Genomic DNA, 11,892 nt, shown 5'->3' on the forward strand with positions numbered 1-11,892 from the left:
TGCACACCCCCCCGCCCCCATATTCCCATACTCCTATTGATACAAAAACCTAAGAAGGACGTTGCTCTATTCTGGCACTTGTAGGTGTAAATATTTCATGTATATTTTCATTTGTGTAATCAAAAAAGCCAAACTAGTGCATTGCATTCCTTTCAAATTCAACGTTATTTTAGCGCCTTCCTGGTACATATCACAAATAATTGCTTAATTAGTTCATATTTTGTTTTTTATCCAATAATTAGATCACAAATGTTGAAGAATGTAAAAAATTCTATGCATCTGGGCTACCAAGTGTTATCTATAATATGCAGCCCATTATTTTATTTCTTTTTGTTGTTTCAAATAGCAAAGCAGCTTCCACTCCTAATCTTAGATACTTTTGTTCTGAGGTTTTCCAGATTGAGCCTAATCTTTCCTCTTTTCCTAATTACTGTCAATTTTATGCTGTGGTAGCATGTCACAAAAATTTCCTTCACTCCTGAGTTTATTTTTTTAGAAATCATTCAAGCTTTGGAAATATCTTTTCTTTACTTACGGTCACACTGATGTTACAGGGCTTGGGAAATGTTTTCCCTAACTTTAGGGTCAAATCAGGTATGGTTGTTACCAGCAATAGGTAGTAGCGGGTTTTGATAAAATAGGTTATAAGCAGAGATATCTTTACATGGTAAAAACCCATTAATTAAGGGTTCCTTCATTTAGACTTTGTAATAATTCATCCTGAACTGGGTTTAAATATACCCTTGTTGTGGAATGAACGGTTTGCAAAGCAAATAATGGTCTAAATCATATTGCAGAGAACAAATAGTTCTAAGAACATTAGCCTCGCATGATGACATCTTGATAGGGTCATTGAATTTTTTTGCATCACAAAATTCTTTTTGGTCAAACATTGTAAAAATACATCCCCATTTTCTATTTTGGTTAATATGGTAATTGAATTCAGTTCAATTTAACTATATTTAGTTCAGTTCAACCATATTTCCTCAGGGATATTACTCTGCGCAATAGTCATAGATCTACATGGGTCAGTAGATGTTAGTTCTCAAGATATCGGGTCTGTGGAAGTTTAAAGTGACATTTTTTGATACAGGCTTATGGTATGGTAAGTCGATACATTCTTCTAAAAGCAGGTTGCAGCAAAAACTCAATAGGATCTAGAGAAATGGAAGTTTTCATGGTGGTTCTTTAGGATTGCAGAGATTTTTCAAATTTTACTTTATTTTATTATCTTTTTTTTTTTTTGTCTTTTGTCTTTTTAAGGCTGCACCCGCGGCATATGGAGGTTCCCAGGCTAGGGGTCTAATCGGAGCTGTTGCTGCCGGCCTATGCCAAAGCCACAGCAACGCCAGATCCGAGCTGCGTCTGTGACCTACACCACAGCTCACGACAATGCCGGATCCTTAACCCACTGAGCGAGGCCAGGGACTGAAACTGCAACCTCATGGTTCCTAGTCAGATTCATTTCCACTGTGCCACAACGGGAACTCCAGGATTTTTCAAATTCTAAACATGTTATTTATAATAGCAAGATGTTTACTTATATGAAAAAAACAGACTTTATTTTAAAATTCTATCATTTCAGAATTTTCACGAATTCAGAATTTATTCTTCTTTTTAATTAAAGCGTTTGCCTCTGAATTTACTGTACTAGAAAAGCAGTTTTAGTAAGCAGATTTTAAAATGTTTATCTTGTTTGTTTTTATTTTGTTTTGTTTTTTAGGGCTGGACCCACTGCACAAGGAGGTTCCCAGGCCAGGGGTTGAATCTGAGCTACAGCTGACAGCCTACACCACAGCCACAGCAGTGCCAGATCTCAGCTGCTTCTGCGACCTACACCACAGCTCACGGCAACGCCAGATCTTTAATCCACTGAGCAAGTCCAAGGATCGAACCTGCATCCTCATGGATGCTAGTCAGATTTGTTTCCGCTGAGCCATGATGGGAACTCCATAGATATTCTCTCTTTTCAGGGAATTTACTATATATTTATTGGTAATTTTCCAAGACTTCGTTACACTGAAGAAATATGTACATATGTGTGAGAAAGCTGTAGTTAGCCTCAAGTAACAAATAGTAATCATTATTTTAATCTCATATTTCAATTAGCCTTAATCTTTTGTTTGTGTAGCCTTGAAAGGCTGTAAAAATCAGTCATTATAGTTTAATTACTAACCATTATCCTGGGTGGCTAACTCCATTTCCTTCTAAACAAGTTTCTTCTTTCATTTCGTTGTTAAATGCCACTCTTGGCATTCTCCAACAATAGCATCATGCTTTCTCTAGCAGGCTCTATAAGTTCCTCTGCAGAATATTTTGAGTTTTGTTGGTTCCTCCTGGTACCAGAGAGCTGCTGCGGCTGCTGCGGCTGCTGCTGCTGCTGCTTTTCTTTTTGAACTGGCCAGTTCGCTGTTCCACTTCAGGATAGAATCACACTTCAGTTTTACATAATGACAGAAGTTGACTGTTTCCTGCTCTCGTGTTTATTTAGTAAAACATTTTACATTCCTGGATAGATACCAGTCTGTCATTAATGGATTCTTGGCTTTGGGCCAATAGCTAATAGTTTTATTGGTCCTCATAACATAGCTATGTGATTTTTGTAACCACAAGGGGCTCTTTTCTGTGTTTTTCTTTCTTTCTTTCTTTTTTTTTTTTTTTTTTTAAGTAAAATAACCTAACAACCCAGAGGTGCAGCAAATTTAAGAAGAGAGCATTTCTCTTTAAATCATTATCTACTCCTCTTCATTCATTCTTTTTGCTCTTAGGAAATTCTCACATATCTTGGCATATTTTGAGCAAGGGTTGGGACTCAAATGCTGGATTCTATCCCCAGCTTTCTCATCACCCTAAAGAGGCCTGGAAAAGCTCATTTTCTCTGCTAGGTGGTGTCTATTTGCCCTTCTCAATAGGGGAGGGGCAGGAAGGGTTATTTATGGTATGGGAGTTGGTCAAGCTTTGATTGCTTGAAGCATTGAGTAAGGGGGACCAGCATTGGAAATCTTGGCATTAGGTACCCTGAAGGGAAAAAAGGTCTTTGCAGTAGGGTGAGTGAGTGTGTGTATAGCCTGAGTGTTCTGTGTGTTTTTTCCTCTAAGACACACAGGTGCTAGTTGTGAATTCAAAACCTGCCACTTTGGGAGTTCCCGTTGTGGCGCAGTGGAAAGGAATCCGACTAGGAACCATGAGGTTGTGGGTTTGATCCCTTGTCTTGATCAGTGGGTTAAGGGATCTGGCGTTGCCGTGAGCTGTAGTATAGGTTGCAGACACGGCTTGGATCCTGTGTTGCTGTGGCTCTGATGTAGGCTGGCAGCAGTAGCTCCAGTTCAACCCCTAGCCTGGGAACCTCCATGGGTGTGGCCCTAAAAAGCAAAAAACAAAACAAACCAAAAACCCCTACAAAACCTGCCACTCTGGTCCTGCCCACGCACGAGGTTGTGCCATGGTGCCTTCATAGCTTTGATGCCTGTTTCTTCTTGGTGATGATTCCTGTTTAGATCTTTGTATGCATTTTATTTATTTATTTATTTATTTATTGTCTTTTTAGCTATTTCTTGGGCCGCTCCCATGGCATATGGAGGTTCCCAGGCTAGGGGTGGAATCGGAGCTATAGCCACCGGCCTACGCCAGAGCCACAGCAACGGGGGATGGGGGATCCGAGCCGCGTCTGCAACTTACACCACAGCTCACGGCAACGTCAGATCCTTAACCCACTGAGCAAGGGTAGGGACTGAACCCGCAACCTCCTGGTTCCTAGTCAGATTCGTTTACCACTGCGCCACGACAGGAACTCCATTTGTATGCATTTTAAAGTCAAAGTACTTGGTTCACTAAATTCTCCCCAAACTCAGTCTTTTCCCCAACAAGATGTTACTATGCCATTCCAGGATCACAGAACCATCTTAAAAGAAGTTAGAATTACTCAGCCATGAAAAACAATGAAATAATGCCATTCAGCGCAACATGGATGGACCTAGAAATTATACTAAATGACAACAGTCAGACGATAAAAGACAAACATATGATATCATTTATATGTGGAAACTGAAAAAAAGGATACAAATGAACTTATTTGCAGAACAGAAACAGACTTACAGATTTTGAAAACAAATTTATGGTTACCAAAGGGGACAGGTTTCGGGGAGGGAGGGACTGAAGGTTTGGGACTGGCATATGCACTCTGAGGTATATGGAATGACTGGCCAACAGGACTTGCTGTATAGCACAGAGACCTCTACCCAATATTCTGTGATACTCTATTTGGGAAAAGAATCTGAGAGAGAATGGATGTGTTGATACGTACGACTGAATCACTCGATTGTACAGCAGAAATGATTACAACCTTGTAAATCAACAATACTTCAATAAAACTTCAAAAAAATGAAAAAAGAAGAGATAGAATTTGGTCATGGTGATAATTAGGTTATGCTCCAGGGATATAGAAGTGTGTGTGTGTGTGTGTGTGTGTTTCAGCCACTTTGAGGCATATGGAGCTCCCAGGCCAGGGATCAGATCCGAGCAGCAGCCTTGAACTAAGCTGCAGCTTCGGTAATGCTGCATCCTTAACCCACTGTGCTTAGCTGCGGATCGAACCGACATCCCAGCGCTCCCAAGATGCTGCCGATCCTGTTGTGCCACAGCGGGAGCTGCTGGATTGTGGTTTTTTTTTTTTTTTTTTGCCTTAATATACACAAAACAGTAACAACCAAACATGGAGGTAATTTATGGAATTGTGGAAACTTTGAGAAAAGTAAATAATACAGAATAGGATAATCACCATTAAATCACAATCTCCACCCCCACCCCATCACAGTGAAACATATTTTAGTCTATTACTTGCAGTAGGTTTTTTTCCCCTCTATTTTTACTTCTACTTTGCATCCTGAGGTTTTTTGGCTTCACCAGTGGCATGCAGAAGTTCCCAGGCCAGGGATTGAACCCTCCACAGCAGTGACAATGCTGGATCCTTAACTGTGAGGCCACCAGGCAGCTCCATATTCTGATTTTTAAACTTGTTACATAATGCTCATTTCCACAGCTCATCTAAACCTTCTTCTATTAACATAATTTTAAAGGAGACATACTATTCCAGTATAGGAATTACTATCACTTACTCAATCATCTCCTAACGTGGAGCATTTTGTTTCTTTTGCAGTTATGAAGAATTGCAGCGAACATGTTTGTGCATAAACCCTTGCCTGATTCTTAAGGTTCTTGAAGACGTTTCCTCTTTTTTTTTTTTTTTTTTTTTTTTTGGCTTTTCAGGGCCACATTTGTGGCATATGGAGGTTCCCAGGCTTGGGGTCAAAGGGGAGCTGTAGCCATCAGGCTATGCCGCAGCCACAGCAACTCGGGATCCAAGTCTCGTCTGTGACTAACACCACAGCTCACGGCCCTGCTGGATCCTTAACTCACGGAGCAAGGCCAGGGATTGAACTTGCATCCTCATGGATCCAAGTCAGTTTCTTAAAAATCCGAGGCCATTTGTTAACTGCTGAGCCACAACGGGACAGCCTCATTTAAGACAGCCCCATGGTACATGAGGGGAGTCCAGCTCTGTCGTGGACCCTCACTTCTGGCAGCTAATTCCAGGGAAAATACTTTGCCCACGGAGTATCAAATGGGAATCCTCTACTTTTGGTGCGAGGCTGTTGCACCCCAAAGCGGTATAATTCTGAGAGTTGTGTAGGTGAGGAGAAGGTCCTAATTATTTTTCAGAGGGAAGTTTATTCTCATTCAGCTGGAGACGTCACAGTATGACATATGTGCAAATGAGTTTCGGTGGCATGGCACAGCTGGGGAGCAACGAGCGCTTTGGTGCCACGGGTCAAGTTTACTTAACACTGTGATGTTTTAAAACAGGATGATGCCAGTGCAATTAAATGTCCCAGAACACCTGTGTGTTTTGCAAGGCAATTCTTTCACAAACAAAGCCAAAGAAATGGTTTTCACTTTCGAAAACATCACCTGCCAATAAATTAGATACTACATAAGACATACTGGCTGCAGAATGAAATGCATTCGAAAAGCCAAAAGAAAAGGCTCTGAAGAAGAGTATTACTAACCACCCATTATTCCCTTAGCTGTAACTGCCGACTTCAGGTTTTCTGTGGAATTAATGTATTTTACTGTTATGTGAAGAATTATGGATGGATTTATGCAACTCAAGAAAACAGCAGTAACTGAAAATAAAAGCCCGTGTTCTTTCATGGGATAAGATGATCGCCAGTATTTTGATTTGCTTAGTTGATGCCTTTAAATTGTAGCGTATTTCTACTGCTGAGTCCAACCTTACTCTTTTCCGATTAACATCTGGTGTATTTGGAAGCTGAATGGAGGGATAGAAACGAGTTATTGCTCTTGCTGTTTCGGATGATTAAATTAAGACTGGCAATTACCAGATTTTAAGGGGAACACTTTCTTCCCTCTGGATACCACGGAGCTCCTTTTGTTTAAGTTCTTTTCAGGCCACCGGGCCTAGTTAGGAAGTTTGTTAACCAACTTGCTAACAGTTGAGTACGGCTCCCATCCAGCAGGCCAGTAAAAGGAAAACAGCTCTCTTAAGTTACTTTTGTGTGAAAATCTGGGGCGACCCAATGGAATTCATGGCCCAGGGAGATAGCTTCCTCGCCCTGACAGGAACCTCAGTCTCTCCCTGGGCCTGGGTCTGAGCTGGAGCTTCAACCTACGCCACAGTTGGAGCAACGCTGGATCCCTGGTCCAGGGATCAAACTGGCATCTCCATAGAGACAAGCTGGATCATTAACCCACTGCACTATAGCAGGAACTCCTAGAGATGGTTTGTTATCCAGAGCAATCTCTGGGCCTCTTGGAGGTTCCACCCTGGCACTCCAACTCTGGCTGGAAGAGAGGGTGATGGCTTTGGCTGCGGCCAATACTTTAGCTTGGCTTTTGCCCAAGCACTAGCTAGAGGCATTGTTCCAATATCAGAGTATGTAGTTTGATTTATCCCAACATCAGAGAAAACTCCAATGTACCTGAGCAGCGATCTCCAGAAAGCTCGGGACCCAAACACAAACTAAGAGAAGAGAGAATCCTGGGGTCTTTGAGGATAAAAGCCACATCTTCATTTTCATCTGTTCCTTGGCACTTAGCACCATGCTTTGTATAGGGTGGTTCATCACTGAACATATGTTGAACAAATCATCAAATAAGTCAATTAGGATCAGGTATTAGAAGCCGAAATACATTAGAAGAGCCAAGACTTGTGTTAAGTCTAGGAGTCCATTGTTTTGCCCTGTAGTATACGAAGCCATAGGATGCCAAGATATAAGAATCCTAAAACTCCCTGTGTTTCATGGTTTCCAATCTGCCAACAGCAGTCAGAACTGGTGGCTTGTCTTGAAGTAGACTTGGAGGAGGGCACTGAGCAGAAGGTGGCCACCTGGTCTGCAGTGAATTCTCACCCAGCAGGGCCTACTGTAAACAGGAGGGTTTTAAAATAGCAGGATGATAACATGAGGGATTCCACAAATGATCTTTTCTCTCTCAAGTTCTCTCTTCTTAAATGGGTTATGAAGTCATGCTCTTGTCTATGCACTTTTCTTTTATTTTGAACTCCCCATCGCGGCCTGAGCAAGAATTTTGCAAGCTTTGAAATATGTCAACATAAAATAAGCTTTGAGACAGCTTGAAAAATGTAGATTCATAATGGACTCCACTAAAAATATGGTTTGTTAAAAAAACAAACCCGGCTCGATCTTCCTCACTTGGAAAAACAATCAGATGGAACTTGAGCTATCATCATCCTTTTATAGATTCCTGCACCATGAGAAGCCAAGCATTTCCCAATTAAAGCTGGCATATTTGTGATGAGCCTTTCCACCACTTGCCGAATGACCTCTGTGACCTCTTCAAGTTCTACGTGCTAATCTTCGAGGCTGTTACAGAGGCTACCTATTCCATGAAGCCTTCCAGACTACCCCTCCCATGACAACCCATCCATCTGATTTGGCTTGCAACTGTGTATGGGCTGGTATTATTCTCGGACTGACTCACCCGTATTTTTTCCCATCTTCCTAATAGACAAGGTCCTCGATGGTACAAAGGAAGTCTTTTACTTAATATCTCAGCACAACAAGTAAGTTTTTTTTTTCTTTATCATGCAGACGCTGATGAAGTGTGCAAGAAGAGGTCGGGACTATTGGACAGCTTTCCTTAGGATTTAGGGTTCTGCCGTCTTGCGACACCTTCTCAACCAGGTCTTTCCAAGATCACTGCAACAGCAGAGTGGCTGCCAGCTCTTATGTGCCTCCGCCTGGAAGTGACACAAAACATCACTTCCCATGTCAATTGCACGATGGCAGAGAAATGGAGTTGCCATTCGGGCTAGGAAACTCCTGCTCAACTTTCCCTTTGGACATCTCTTCCTCTTTGAAGGCACTTCCTTGGCAGGTTTAGGGGTGTCTTTCTTTGAGCTCCCCGGGAACCCTCTGTAGTGGCCCTTCTCATGCAACTGTCATTCTTTATATGCCACCCTCTCCCATTTTACCTGGACCAGGCTTAGGGAAGATTGCGGCATTCTACTTAGCACTGAATCATGAGGCCTAAATTGTGTCCAGCACTGAATAGGCCCTCAGGATACATTTGTTGGGTGACTACATTTAAGTTAAATATATGCATTGACTCTAAACACGTCAAAAATGAGAAGAATTTGGTCTATTTTTAAACTCATAAGGATTTGGGGGGACCCGAATTGGTGAGAAAGGATGGAGGTTGCCTGAGGGTCAGGGAACTGGGGGAGTTTGCATTTTTAGTTCAGTGTAGGCAGTTGTGGGGGTGAAATGGACACTGACTATTGGCAACAGGTGCAAACACAAGAGGGAATGTAAGTTAGAGGCTTGTTTATTTTCACCTCCTTCATTTTCTACGATAATCTAATCTTTTTTTTTAACCTCACTGATTTTCAATGCCCATTGCATCATGTGCTCCAGTGGCTTGGAGAACATTCTGCTCCATTGTTTTCCTCGTTCATGGCTATCTCCTTTTCTCCAGTTATTTGATGTTTCCACATGTTAGGGCATTTGCAACCTGCACTCTAACTGGGATCCATGTGTGGAAAAATTGACTACTTGTGTCCTTCACACTTAATTTAAGACTCTTCTGATCCAAGAGGCAGCACCAGGTTTTATTAGACACACAGGGGAAGTGCCACTTGTCACTGTAATTATACAAGTCTTTGAAGGGGCTGACAAGCAGTGGGCTTAGCTGGCCAGCTGGAGAGTGTGAGAAATCAGGTTGAGAAGGACTTACTTAGAGGTGGTAGGAAGGATTCGAATATTAGACTGAAGGCAGAGGTTCTCAATCCTCAAGGCAGAAGAGAATCACTTGGAGCATGAAAAATACACATCCAGCTCCACCCCTTGGAGATTCTGATCTAAATGGTCCAGTGTGGGACCCAAACATCACTATTTACAAATGCTCCCCCAGTGATTCTGTTCTGCAGGCAGGTTTGATAAACGTATTGGTTTTGAGGGCCTTTGAAATCCATGGGACACTCTCTAAAACCCAGTGGAGATGGCCATTGATATTTTCCATTGCAATAAATCTCTCTTCCTTTTCTTTCTTCGCACATGGAGTTGGAAAGAAACTTAAGGATCACCAAATTTTGTTCTGTAGGTTCAGGGTTAGCAAAAATGCCTCAGGACTCCCCAGGTACCCCCTTCTCCTTCAACCAGAGAGGACTCATGTTTACATATGTTTGTACGTATGTGTGTATGTATGTATGTGTGTATGTATGTATTTGGGGTTCTGGTTAATATTTTCTTTGAAAAATAAGTTCTGTTGCTACAAAATATTTGAAAATCACTGTATCAACTGAGTTCGACTACTTTAGAGATGGACCAATTTTCTAGAGATGTGTTGCAGGTCACACAGATAGATCATAGCAACGTAAGGATTTGAGAGGATGTGGTAGAGCAGTAATGAGAAATTTATCTTTGCTGGGCCACTTAAGCAGCCACATAACCTTAGAATCTACCTTCTAGGAGCTTCTGTTGTTTCCACATCATAATAAAAGTGATGCCTGTTATCTTAAATGAGAATATCTGTGATAGCATGCTAGAAGTCCTATACAATACACTATGTGAGAGACCCGATTAAAATTCTGGAACTTTTCTCCTCTTTCCTATGCTGCAAACAGACAAAAGCTAGCTAAAACGAAGTCCTTTTTCAGGGAGGGTGGTGTTAAAATTAAATGTAAACTAAGGGGATTTGAAGCTTCTTATTTATTTATTCAAAAGTATTCATCGAACACCTCATATGTCCCAGGCATTGTGCTCATTTCCGGGGCTTCCACAGTCAGTGAGGGTCCCTGGCCTCCATGAGATTCTGAAAAACAGACTCTGAAGGTGATTTCGAAAGGGGTTTGTACGGGCAGTTCTCCTGGGGTCAAGGTTCTCCTTGCTGTGGCAGCTTTGAAGAGAATACTTATTTAGAGACTTTCGTTCAAGTTTGTTATTTTAGTTAGATGCCTATTGTGCCCTTCATAGCTTTCTCCTCTGGGTTAGGTCCTGTTAGATTTGTGCTTCCAAGTAGTAGGAGGGGGTAGCAGGACTGGGTTTACCTTGTACTGAGTCGGGGAGAAAACTCTCTGTGCGTCAGGCAGGATCATGATGTTCACTGTGCTTTCAGGGAAAACTTTCTGAAATGTCCTGTCACTCACTACCTTGTGGCCAAACTTTTCAATGATATGGAATCATCTCAGATGATGGATAAGCAAAATATCTTGACCTTAGCAGCAGCTTCTTTCATAGCAACATGAAATTACGTATGCAACAAAAAGTATGTGAGCTGCCTTGTGTTTATTTCCTCTTGCTTTAAGTAACTCCAATTTCCCTTTGTGGGTGTCCCGCCCCTTTTCTTTTCTTTCTTTTTTTTTTAAACTTTTTGAACTTTATTTATTTATTTATTTTGTCTTTTTGCCATTTCTTGGGCCACTCCCGAGGCATATGGAGGTTCCCAGGCTAGGGGTCGAATCGGAGCCTACGCCAGAGCCACAGCAACGCGGGATCCGAGCTGCGTCTGCAACCTACACCACAGCTCACGGCAACGCCGGATCCTTAACCCACTGAGCAAGGCCAGGGATCGAACCCTCAACCTCATGGTTCTTAGTCGGATTCGTTCACCACTGTGCCACGACGGGAACTGCCCCGCCCCTTTTCTGTCATGTGACGCTGGTAGGAATCCACGCTCCAATCTAGGAGTAGACCAGAGACACTGGCTGGCCAATCAGAGAGCCAGATACCTTCAGTCTGAAAAATTGCCTCTGAGAAGTGAACTAAACTGCACATTCTCTTGTTCCGGTTGGTTGGAGGAGTCGTGAAACTAGGTTGCAGGTCTATTTAATCAGAGTGAAGTTTAGTGTAATCCTTTCTTCAGCTGGGATTGCAGAGAAGAGCATACATTCCTGGACTGCTGATGGCCAGGGACAGAGGATGCCTGAAAATAGACACACTCAGAGGAAAGCCACCCGAGAGATGGGGAAAAACCACATGGATGATTTTTTTTTTGTGTCACCTGATTCATCTGGGCCTGAAATCAGACTAGCCCTGAAATATTTTAGTTACACAAGAAAATCAATCCCACCTCCGTGGCTTTTTTTTTTTTTTTTTTTTAACTCACAAACCAGTTTGAATTTTTCTTTATAAATCACCAGATACTGAGAAAGTCTAAACGAATACAACGCCCTAAACATTCATTCACTCACTCAACAAATATTTATTGATGGGCAAATGCATAAAGCACAGCAATCTGCTTGGGATAAAATGGGTGTGTAAACAGAAATATATTTATATAAAATGGGTGATTATGATCTATCGCTGTGTTTAGTCTGTATTTGTTTGGATCTTTTAAAGGTCCTCTCCCTACCAG

This window comes from Sus scrofa, chromosome 4 (genome assembly GCF_054392235.1).
Source record: "Sus scrofa isolate SSC_HxYL_T2T_F1_AM1 chromosome 4, Sscrofa_HxYL_maternal_Yorkshire_Landrace_v2.0, whole genome shotgun sequence".
Classification (NCBI taxonomy): Eukaryota; Metazoa; Chordata; class Mammalia; order Artiodactyla; family Suidae; genus Sus; species Sus scrofa.